The following is an 11,845-nucleotide window of genomic DNA, read 5'->3' as shown; positions in this document are numbered from 1 at the left end:
CGGTAATAATAAAATTCTACAGAATCCGCCGCAAAACCTCATGGAATCCACCATGGAATATGCCTCTTGGCATCATACCCCTAGGGTGGGATAGCAATTGACCTCAATTGCTATTAGCTCAATGTGGAGCTAACAGAGTGGGGAAAGCATTTAGGTCTCTAGCGTGCATCCATTGGGCCTCTTCAACAAGATGGTTTTTAAACTTGACCAAATATCTAGAATATCTACGGCCAGTTCTAGTGGTCATAAAATCAGTATCTATAATAGTTTCAGGCTCAAGGATTTCAGTTTCATCATCTAACAAAGGAGGGTTTTCATAGATTGGGTATACAGGTAATTGGCCTCTAAAAGGTCGTAATAAACTGATATGGAAGGTGTTGTGGATTTTCCAATGTTGTGGTAATTCTAGTTTAAATGCATTGTCATTGATTTTGTGTATGATCTTGAATGGTCCATAAAATCTAGGTGCTAATTTTATAACTGGGTGTTTATCTACACTTTGTAATCTGCGTTTTTCAATTCGTAACCAAACATAATCATCAACTTTAAAATTCATAGCCTGTCTTTTCTTGTTTGCTTGTTTTGTGTATGATTGCTGGGCTTTGGCAATCATATCTTTAACTTCATTAAAAATAGTGGCATGCATGTTAGCAATATCATCAGCAGTTTGAATTTTGTTTGATAATGATGCAACAAGTGTAGGTAATCGATATCCATAAATAACTTCAAATGGTGCTTTCTTTGTAGCTGTATGTGGTGTATTATTATATGCAAACTGAAGTAAATGTAGATATGTATCCCATGTGTGTGGTTTGGAAAGGGTGTAAGCACGCAAAAGATCTAAAATAGTACTGTTAGTAGCTTATGTTTGACCATTCATTTCAGGATGAAATGCAGATGAAAAATCAATCTTTGTTCCTAAGTTAGCAAACAAAGTAATCCAAAAATTATTGCAAAATCTAGAATCACGATCAGAAATAATAACTTTTGGTAAACCATGATTAGTGAAAACAGTTTTCAAAAACAATTGAGCAGCTTAAGATGCAGTTAAAGTTTTCTTGCATGGAATGAAATATTCTTGTTTGCTGAACCTGTCTACAACAATCCAAATCATATCATGATTAGCTTTAGTGTTAGGTAAACCAGTGATAAAATCCATTGAAATCTGTTCCTAGAGTCGTGATGGAATGGATAATGACATTAGTAAACCATATTGGTTACCATGGTGTCTTTTAACTCGTTGACAAATTAAGCATTCAGATACAAAATTAGATACATCAGTGTCTATATGTGGCCAATAAAAATCTTCAGTCAATGTACGCAAAGTAGATATAATTCCTCTATGACCTTGATATGGAGGACAATGAATTTCATGCAAAACAAATGATCGAAATGGAACAGTCACACATAATCTTTTTTCATAAAACATGAATCCATTAGTGTAAGACAGTGAATCAATAAGAATCCAATTATTTGCAACTAGTTTATTCCAATCAGCTTAAAAAGTAGGATCCTGGTGATAAGTATCTTTCATAGGAATAAGGGAATCAAATGATATCACAGAAATATTTTGAATTGTCGATCTTCTACTCAAAGTATTAGCTACAACATTCTCTTTTCCAGGTTGATATTGTATAAGGGGATGAAAACTTTGAATAAAAGCGGCCCATTTAATGTGTCAGTCAGATATTTGTGGTTGACTAAGGAGACGTCTAATGCTTTGTTGGCCAGTTTTAAGCATAAATTCAGATCCCATTAAATAATGTTTCCATTGACGTAAGGCTTGTACTATGGCTAACAATTCTTTATCATAGGTAGAATATTTAAGTTCAGATGGTTTGAGTTTGCAACTAGAGTAGGCTATGGGATGAGAATCTTGCATAAGGACTGCTTCTATTCCAGATCCACTAGCATCAGTAACTACTAAGAAGAATGGTCTATTAAAATTAGGTAGTTGTAATACTGGAACATGAGTTAAAGCATGTTTCAACAAATCAAAGGACTTTTGTTGATTGTCAGACCAGTTATACACAATACCCTTCTTTAAAAGTTTTGTCAAAGGTAATGCGAGTAATAAAAAATTCCTCACAAATTTTCTATAAAAACTAGCAAGACCTAGAAAAAAACGTAATTCATGCGCATTTTTGGGTATGGGCCAATTTAAAATTGCTTCTATCTTTTTAGGGTTGACTTTAATACCTTTTGATGAAATAATGTATCCTAGATATTCAATTTCTGTTTAGAAGAATTCACTCTTTTCGGGGTTAGCATATAATTGATTGTCTTTTAACAACTTAAAAACTAAAGACAAATGTTCATAATGCTCATTCTCATTTTTACTGAAAACTAATATGTCATCAAAGAAAACTATGACATAATGCTGATGTTTCAAAAATATGTGATTCATCATACGACTAAATGTGGATGGTGCATTAGTTAAACCGAAAGGCATAACCAGAAATTCATAGTGTCCAAATTGTGTTCCAAATGCAATTTTGAATATATCTGATTTGTCCAATCTTATTTGATGATATCCAGATTTAAGATCTATCTTACTGAATATGGTAGATCCTTGTAGTTTATCCATAAGATCATCTATCCTGGGAATCGGATATCTATTCTTAATAGTAATTTTATTTAGGGCACGATGATCAATGCACATGCGATAAGTATTATTTTTCTTCTTCACTAATAAGATAGGTGCACCAAATGGAGAACTACCAGGTCTAATTAATCCTCTATTAAGTAATTCTTCTATTTGATTTTGAATTTCTTTCTGTTCAATTTGGTTATGTCTATATGGTGCTTTACATGGTGGTTGTGTTCCAGGAATTAAATCTATCTTATGATCTTCAGGACCTGAAGGTGGTAATCCAAGTGGTAAATCAACAGCAAAACAATCTTGAAATTGGGCAAGAAATTGTGTATGCCTAGGATGCATCTGTTTTTCTTTAACTTGAAGTTCATTCACCCATATTAAATAAGATTTGCTACTTTTACGTAATGCACGTTTAGCCTGAGTATAAGTAAGCAGTAAAAAATTATTGGAAGTGTGCATACCATACAATGTGATTTGTTTTCCTTAAAAATAAATTTTAATTGAATGCGTAGAATAATCTATGTCAGGATTGTATTGATGATGCCAAGGCATTCCTAAGATAATGTCACTAGATTGCAAATGTACAACTAAGAAATTTCTTCGTTCAGTATAATCACCAATTTTAATTTCTAAATTATGCACCTCTTGTGTTCCATTATATCTCATACCTAAGAATGCAGCCTTGATGCAATAATGTGTAGAAACAGTGTGTAAATTCAATTCTTTGACTAATTTTGCAGAAATAAAGTCATGTGTGCTCCCATTATTATGTAAAATAGTCTTTTCTTTACCATGCACAAAACATTTCATTGTTAATAAAGAATGGGGAGTTGGCATACCTGGCAAAGTATCCGTAGTAGTACCAATGTCATCATCATCTTCCGTAAAGTCCAGCATTTCCTCATGTTCTTCATCTTCTATTGCTCCCAAATAATTGATATGGACGGATGGCTTTTTGGATTGGCAATTGGCTGCTAGATGTCTAGGTTGATGGCATTTGTAACAAACTATGGGCTTTGCTTTAGATACATTATTGGTAATGGCAGAGAGTTTAGGAATGTTGGGATTAGACTATGGGGATGGCTTAGGGTTTGGATTTGTGTTTGATGGCAAGGCAAGTGGTCGTGTCCAAGATTTACGGAATGAAGATGGAAGAAAACGACTTTGATTGAATCTTCAAAAATTTGAATTGAATTGTTTGGAACCAAAGTTACCATTAGTTGGAATTTGTTGTCGTGGCTTGTCTCGTCCGCGAATTTTGTCTTTAGTGTCATGGGCTAAGGAAATTGCATCTTCAAGTGTTGTTGGCTTGAACATATTGACTTTCACATAGAAATGTCCAAGTAGGCCAGACATAAACTTGCGTTTATGAGTTGTTTCAGGTACATCTTCGAGCATACGTAGTTGCAATAGGGCATTCCAGAAACGTTCAGTGTATTGTGAAATAGGTTCGCGATCCCTTTGTTGTAGAAGATCCCATTGCTTGATGGCTTTTTCGTGAAATTGAGGAGAAAGAAAATTCTGCAAAAATTCTTTTTGGAAAGTCTCCCAGGTAGTGGGATAATCAACACTCTTGCGTACCACAGTCCACCATAAGGATGCTCGGTCAACTAAATGGTTAGTGACACATTTAATTTTGTCTTTCTCAGCATATGTTTCTTCATGGAAGTAATCATAAAATTGACTGATAAAAGCAAGAACAGTCTTTCCATCGCGTAATCCATTGAAAGTACGAAATTTGAAGTTTCTTTTACTTATCTTTGTTTCTTTGCGAATGGATTGGGCTTCAAGTGTTGCATCAATGATACGTCATATAAGATCTTCGGGTTGCGATCCATCTTTGTCGGTGGTAGATCGTTGCAGATTTGCCAATTGAGTTTGCAAAGCTTGTCGGGCTCTTCGTTCTTCTTGTAGCTGCATCATAATCAAATTCAACTTTTCCTCCATTTTTGGTTCGAGTAAATCACCTTCAGCCATAAAATTGTCCATGTTTTGTTCAGTCATCCTGAAAATTTCCAAAAGACCTCACACACTCAAAATCTTATTAGTGGGATGAGTGTAGCTCAAAGGCGGGTTTACAAGGCTTGTATATTTTTGTTTGGCTTTTGTGGTATCTCTCCTTTACGGTTGCGGAATTTGTTGTCACAACCGTCCTCCAAGAGAATAGTGTTGCGTATAGACTACGTATAAACTGTGTATAGTCTGCATGTGAACTTCTATTTTTACTAAAACTGGTTCAGCAAGACTGCAAGTGTGAACAGGGACTTCTTGAGAGTAGTACAGTGAATCGTATATTGCTAAGTATGAACTACCTCTAAGGTAGTTGTTGTAGAAGACTTTAGTGACCTTTGTGACTTGGGGAATTAAGAGAGCTTGGACTTTAGAGCTTAAGTGACTCAATTTGATTTTCATGGACCTCAGGATGTGTTCGATCGATTTGACGACGAGGAGTTTATGTTGCCACCGTGGATGCAGAGATTTGTTTAATGAATCTTTTTAATAAGCTTCTTGTAAAGCTTATTAAGCTTTTGACTTAAGCTTGAAAGGTTATGGCTAAAGTTTCTTATCTATATCCATGACTTGATGAAGAAGCTTTGCCGCCGGTCCTTCGCCTACAGAGGCTGGTCCTTCGCGATCAGAGGGTATAGAAGGGGGTTCTTGACTGCCAGGAACACGCTCGTATCGACCGTTTGCCACAAGATGGACTATAGAGCTTGATCATTCCAGGAGCTCCGCCTTCGCGCGAGATGGTAAGCGATTGGAAGCTCTCGATCTCAGCTTTGCTCTGATACCACTGGTGCGCAGATCGGACGCCGTATGCGGGCGTAGTGAGCGTGAGAAGGTCCCTAAGAACAAAAGAACTCTACTTTTTACACAAAAACCAATGAAGAAAGCTTGCACGACATGAACAAGAGACCAATTGGATACAATCTCCCCCCATGCCTTGTATGATCGCTCCACAAAGCATGTATTTTATATATTATTCATCTTCAAGCTCAAATAATAGCCCAATTTACAAAATAGCACGCTTTAGCTTTTGAGTTTGCTTTTGTGCCACTAAAGAATTAAAGCTAATGGGCGACCCCAAGAAGTCAGGCAGTACCCAAATACAATGTCCAATACAAGTATTTAAATCGTGCGCCCATACGCATACAAAAATAATAAATAAATATCAAGCACTTTAATAAATAAGCGATACAAAATATAGGTGCCATGCCTAAGATACGCACCCATAAAAAATTGACGATAATTTGAATACACGCTATCCTCCAATGCTTCCCAATGCCACCTCTGCTCTCTCTACACATCAACTGAAGCATTCACAATTGTTAGAAAAATAATACAATTAAACCTACAAAAGTGAATACCTAGCAGTCTTCAGCTACAAAAATAAATTGGTTAGAAATCAATCCTAACCTTAATTTATTACGAGTGTGCACTCTAAACTCATAAACATTTATTAATTTAAATATGTATTTTGCAGAATCACCCACTATGGAATCACCCATGTACAAATAAAATTAACGAAACGCCCGAAAAGGATAGGCATCCCCATCGACTTCTCGCACAAAGAATCCACCTTGTGTATGAGCCCCGGTAATAATAAAATTTTACGAAATCTGCCGCAAAACCTCACGGAATCCACCGTGGAATATGCCTTCTGGCATCACCCTCTCTCTCTCTCTTTTAAATTTTATATTTTTCTTCTCTCACTCACTCTCTTTTAAATTTTATATTTTCTCTCTCCCTTCCTCTCTCTCTCAAAAAATATTTAAATTTAAAAAAGACTTTTCTCTTTTCTATTTTTTCCCATCTCTCTTCCTCTTTTCCTCTTTCTTCTTCTTATTCTTCTTCTCTCTCTTTCTTTCTCTCTCTCCCCTCTCCTCTCTTTTTTTTCTCTCTCTTTAAAATTTTTTCTTTTCTCTTTATTTTAAATTTTATCTTTCCTCTCTCCACAATTCTCTCTCTGTGTTCAAATTCTCTCTGTTCTTCTTTTTATTTTCTCTCTCTTCTTTTCTTCTCTCAATCTCTCTCCCCTATTTTCTTCTCCCCCTTCTCTCCTCTCTTTCTCTCTCTCTCTAAAATTTTATATTTCCTTTCTCTATAATTCTCTTTATCTCTGTTCTCCCTCACTCTTGTTTTCCTTCTTTTTTGCTCTTTGTGTGTGTGTGTGTGTGTATCCTTATTTTAATTAAAAAAGAAAGTTTAAATTAAAAATTTTAATCTAATTAAGAGAGAGAGAGAGAGAGAGAAAACCTAGGCCCCATACATGAGAGAGAGAGGGAAGGGGAAGAAGAAAAAAGTTTAATTTAAAAAGTACTATTCTCTTTCCTCTTTCTCCTCCTCCTCTCTCTGTCTTCTACTTTTTTTCATTCTTCTTCTTCTTCTTCTTCTCTCTCTCTCTTCTTCTATCTCCCTCTTTCTCCTCCTTCTCCTACACATGAGAGAGGGGGGAGAAATTTAATTAAAAAGGGGAGGGGGAAAAAGAGAGAGAGAGAGATTATAAGTGTGAGAGAGGGGAAGGGGTTTAAAATTAAAAAAGGGAGGTGGGGGGGAATTTAATGAAAAAAGGGAGAGGAAAGAGAAAATGAGAGTTTTTACGTGAGAAAGAGGGGAGGGGAGGGTGTTTTGATTGAAAAAGTGAGGTTTGAAAAAAGGGGTAGGTTCGGGAAGCCCTATGGAGGCTCGGGGCTTTCCGAACCTATAGCGAAAATAATATAGTAGTAAAATGTCATTAAGCCTTGTTGTAAGAAAATGGACTTTCATTGTAGTTCTCCTTTTTATGGTTATATTTGGTAAAACCTTTTTAAGTATTAGCTATTTTTTAATTTATCTATTTCTCTAAGATATTTACACCAAGTACCCTGTTGTGAGTTATTTCCACCGTATGTTTTATATCCATTTAATGCTTCCAAATGTGGCTTTTTCCAATGCCATAATTGTTAGCATTCTTTTTGGTGGATCACTCACTCCTCTTAAAAAACTATCATTATCAAGATTCTTTGAATAACCACCATATTACGACCATAGATTATTAAACATTAAGCCCTATTGCACATGCATTATTGACTAGTCCAAATTTCTTTATTCCAATCTCCATAACTTTCAAGGCTTGCCTGGTGGTTCTTATCACCTTACTACATAACAAGCTAAATCCCTCCCCCTTTGTTGTTACATTCCTTGATACCATTGCACAATACATTGTGACTCGCAATCTTGTGTTCTAGCTTCAACGAGTTGATTTGAGCATAAGTGAATCACACTTGATTGATATGTACATAGGCTTGTTTTTCTTTCATCCTTGAATATTCAACAAGATTTTACTCTTCTTTCTTTAAACTACTCATAGTACAATCTCCAACATATGTATCTAAGAGACCATTGGTTTATAAAGAGGGTTCAACATGCTATGTGTGGGGCCATGATATTTATTGAGCTAGGTCTTGTAGGCTTCTAGTTGTTGTGCAGCATGCCCAAGATGTGCAATATTAGAGGAAACGAAAGGTCTCCATTTACCCTCTTTTGTAATCTATCCACGTGCTAATTCGTATTTAAAGAATGTTTCTGCACCGGTTGATTGGCTAAAGATTCATCTTTAATATTTACTTTAGATCAAGGTGGCGAGAAACGGCTTTATTGTTAAAGTCAAATATTGAAGCCTTTTTCTCATAATAGAAGCCGGCCTAGCTCAGCTGGTAGAGCGCAAGGCTCTTAACCTTGTGGTCATGGGTTCGAGCCCCATGGCCGGCGAAAAAGAGATGTGTTTTTGTTATCGTTTTTGAAAAATCTCATCCCGCACGATAGATCCTTCTCCCACGGCCGGCGACTCGGGATGTTGATTGTTTCGGATTTTAATCGTTTTATTCGCATCCCCTATTCCTCCTCGGCCGGCGATGATAGCTTTTGGATCTTTATCGGTTTTATTCGCATTTCCTACGAGAAAATCTTCCTCTCAATAACGTTGATTGGTCTTGAAGGTCAGCACCAGCAGAAGGGTAAGAGCATATCTAGGGATGAGGCACATAGAGCATTTCAGCATGCATATTATCGATTAACAAGTGCAACTTGGTGTGAACTCCAACATTGCCCTTTTGCATTTTTGTCTAGCTAGCTTTACGCCAAAGTGTAAAGTTTGTGCAACATTTTTCCTAAGCACATAAATTGAAAAAATCAAAATCAAAGTTTCACATTTAACCTTCTACATCTGGATCATTTGAAATTTGGTAAGCCTCTCAATCTTACCTTCTCCATGGCTGTATGTGTGTGTGTGACGTATATCTACCTTGGTAAGTGTCTCCACTTTTGCATATTCTTACCCCAACCATTTTTTAAATAATAATGTGTGATGTGTATTACTCGAAAAAAGGTAAAAGTTTACAGCGTCCCTTAGATACATCAAGGCACTAAGCCATACTACTTAGCTTCTTATAGAACAGCTTAAAGCAATGGTTAGGTCTAAGGGATCCTAAGATAGTAAGTAACTCCTAACTTAGTTGCCCCAAGCAGCAGTCTCCAGTCCAACTTGACTTCATGTAAAAAAAGATGATGTCATTTTTCTTGCACCAAATGAACTTGATGTTGACACCACAATTCACATTAATCAAACTCTAGCTATTGTCATCCAAGTTAGACTAGTCAGCAAAAAAAGCCACCCATAGCCCAAAAGTGTCGAGAAGGCGCACGCTCCTAAGCCACTTTTTGGTTGCCTTCCAAACAGGTAGCACATGGATGCAGTCCCCGAGCAAATGCTTTTCCATCTCCTTAGCTCTAAGCCTCTACCGTCAAAAGGACAGAGGGAGGAGACTGATTCTTTTTGTCAACCTAGTACAGAGAGGAAGCTTCCTTTGGATCAGCATCCATCGTAATGTATTGAGCTTGAAAGAGGGTGCCGCCTTCCAAATTCTTCTAGCTCTTCTCTTCCACGTGGCAGTACTAGTAAGGACTTCCTTTCCCATTTCTGTTGCAAATTGAGTAATATTGCTACTTACAAAGACATAAAATAAATGATTTGCATAGGAGCCTTCCTGTCCTACTCATACCATAGGAAGCTCCTCAATACCTTCTTGACATTTTCCTAGGCTAATTCCTTAAATGGTAGCATGGAGACATCATGGACATTAGCTAATGCTAGTATGTTCTTGATTGCAGTGGGTAGCCACTAAATTGATGAAGACAAGGCCAAACTTCACTGTTGAAAGGACCGCCAAGATGAAGGACCAACTAACCCTATTGTATGTACTATCCCAATCCATGTTGATCAAGACAAAATCAACTTGTGGGTTGAGGGCATAGTCATTAGAGAATACCATATTCAATATAGCATCATGTATTCTTCTCCCATGGATGAAGCCAAATTTCTTCCCATGGATTGCTTTGGCTTGACCCATAAAGGCCTTGGCCAACACCTTGTATGAGAAGCTCAGCATGGTAAGTGACCTTGAGTTGGAGACCTTGGTCTGGTCCTAACACTTCGGGATTAGCTTGATGATGCCTTGGCTCATATAGCAGGGCATGCAGCCATATACTGCCTTATGTAGCTGAGCAAGGCCACTAAATACACTTCACAAGTTGGCCATAAACTTTTGATAGACCTTGGTTGGCTATCCGTCTAGACCTCATGACTTCTTGCTTTAAGGCTAAACACAATTTGTTTGATTTCCTCTAATGAGAAAGGCCTTTGTAGCACCAGTGCCTATCCAAAATCTATCAGGGTCATTGTGCCATCTAGGAAGTCATGTAGCCTAAATTCATAAATTGGGATGAGTAGGGGCTCTGTGCCTATTATGCTTGCAAGGTGCTCTTTGAAGACCTTAGAAATACATACCTTGTCATTGACCAAGCCTCCTTACTGCCCCTCAACACATGCTATTGTTTCCCTCTTTTGCTTGGCTTTCAACTTTGAGAAGAAGAATTTGTTGGGCATGTCTCCTAGTAGCTCCCCTTGTCCTTTGAGCTAGATTTTGGCCACCATGATAGCTTCCCCTTCCTTAACCTTCATGAACTCTTCAATGTCCTTGAGGTACCTCTACATTACTTCATCACGAGGGTTAAGGGGCAGATAGCAACAAAAGCACTGTAGACCCACCACCAGATGCTCAATCCAATGCACTCCTCTTGAAGGCTACCTTACATCTTCTGTACTCCTTGGCTACTGTCATGATTGCCTCCTAGAATCTAGACCACCTACCACTAGATGCTCGATCCAATGCACACCTCTTGAAGGTCACCTTACATTTTTGTATTGCTTGGATACCATCATGATTGCCTCCTAGCATCTAGACCACCTATAGTCTTGAGTGATGTCAAGGTACCTAGCACCTTCCCAAACTTAACTTAATATATTGACAAAGTTTTGATCTTCCAAGAAGGAAACATCAATCTAAATGGTAGTAGGAAACTATTACTCACTGTAGTAAGAACCATCCTGCATACATCCAAAATAGGAACATGGTCAAAAGTCGTTATGTAATCAAGAGTTGAGTATTTTATACAAGCACTTATCCACTAGGCTCCTTGTATTACATAGAACTTGTCTAGTCTACCCCCTCACCAAATTATAAAGGTAGGCTTGAGGTCATCATCATGAGTCAAGAGTAGGGTCCCTCCCTTTCCCTTGCTAGTTATGTCACAAAAGGTGACAAAACCATTTATTTGGAACTTTTTACAAGACAAACATCCGCCGTTTTGACTTCATGCAAAGCCAAAAAGTGAGCTTTCTACTTCCTGACTAGCCCATAAGTGACTTGATTCCTAGGATCAAAGGTGAAGCCTCTAACATTCCATGAGTAGAATTTTTTTCGTCTCCTCCTTCTCTCTTCTTTTTCTTATTTCTTTGGAACTTTTGGACTTCCTTTGGGCTTTTGACAAATATGCTATTTCTTTTGTCCCTCTCTCGTCCTCAGCCTTCTTTTCTGGAGTCTTTTTCTTTGATTTCTTGGCCTCTTCCCGGCTAGATGGTGCATGGTGCTCTCTTTCCTCATCATGTAGTGTTCTTCCACTGGATTGTTCTTGTTCTTGGTAGGGAGGCAACCCGTCATGTGTTTCATCAACTCCTTCTCCTTCTCCTTATCCTTCCCCCAAGGCTTCCCTGATGATAGCAATTAAAACCCCACCAAACCTGATGGTCAAGGCCTTTGAGGATGATGCCTTTCTTGTTGCCTTAGAAGCAGGGGACTCTCCTCCTATGGGTCTTCCTCCTGTTGCCAATGCCTTTTTTGAAGACTTAATGGTCTTCCGCATGAACTC

The 11,845-nt window shown here is 37.7% G+C and overlaps 1 non-coding gene across 1 annotated transcript; it reads left to right on the top strand.

The window, feature by feature from the left end:
• The first annotated feature begins 8,277 nt into the window (after positions 1–8,277).
• TRNAK-CUU (transfer RNA lysine (anticodon CUU)) lies at positions 8,278–8,350 on the top strand. Its single transcript has one exon. It is a non-coding gene; the product is annotated as a tRNA-Lys (tRNA).
• The last annotated feature ends 3,495 nt before the right edge of the window (positions 8,351–11,845 follow it).

Source organism: Lygodium microphyllum, chromosome 27, assembly GCF_053477565.2.
Source record: "Lygodium microphyllum isolate KBCC chromosome 27, Lygodium_microphyllum_v1.1.10, whole genome shotgun sequence".
In the NCBI taxonomy this organism is placed as follows: domain Eukaryota; kingdom Viridiplantae; phylum Streptophyta; class Polypodiopsida; order Schizaeales; family Lygodiaceae; genus Lygodium; species Lygodium microphyllum.
The sequence above is the reverse complement of the archived record's forward strand: the minus strand, read 5'-3'. Positions and strand labels throughout refer to the sequence as shown.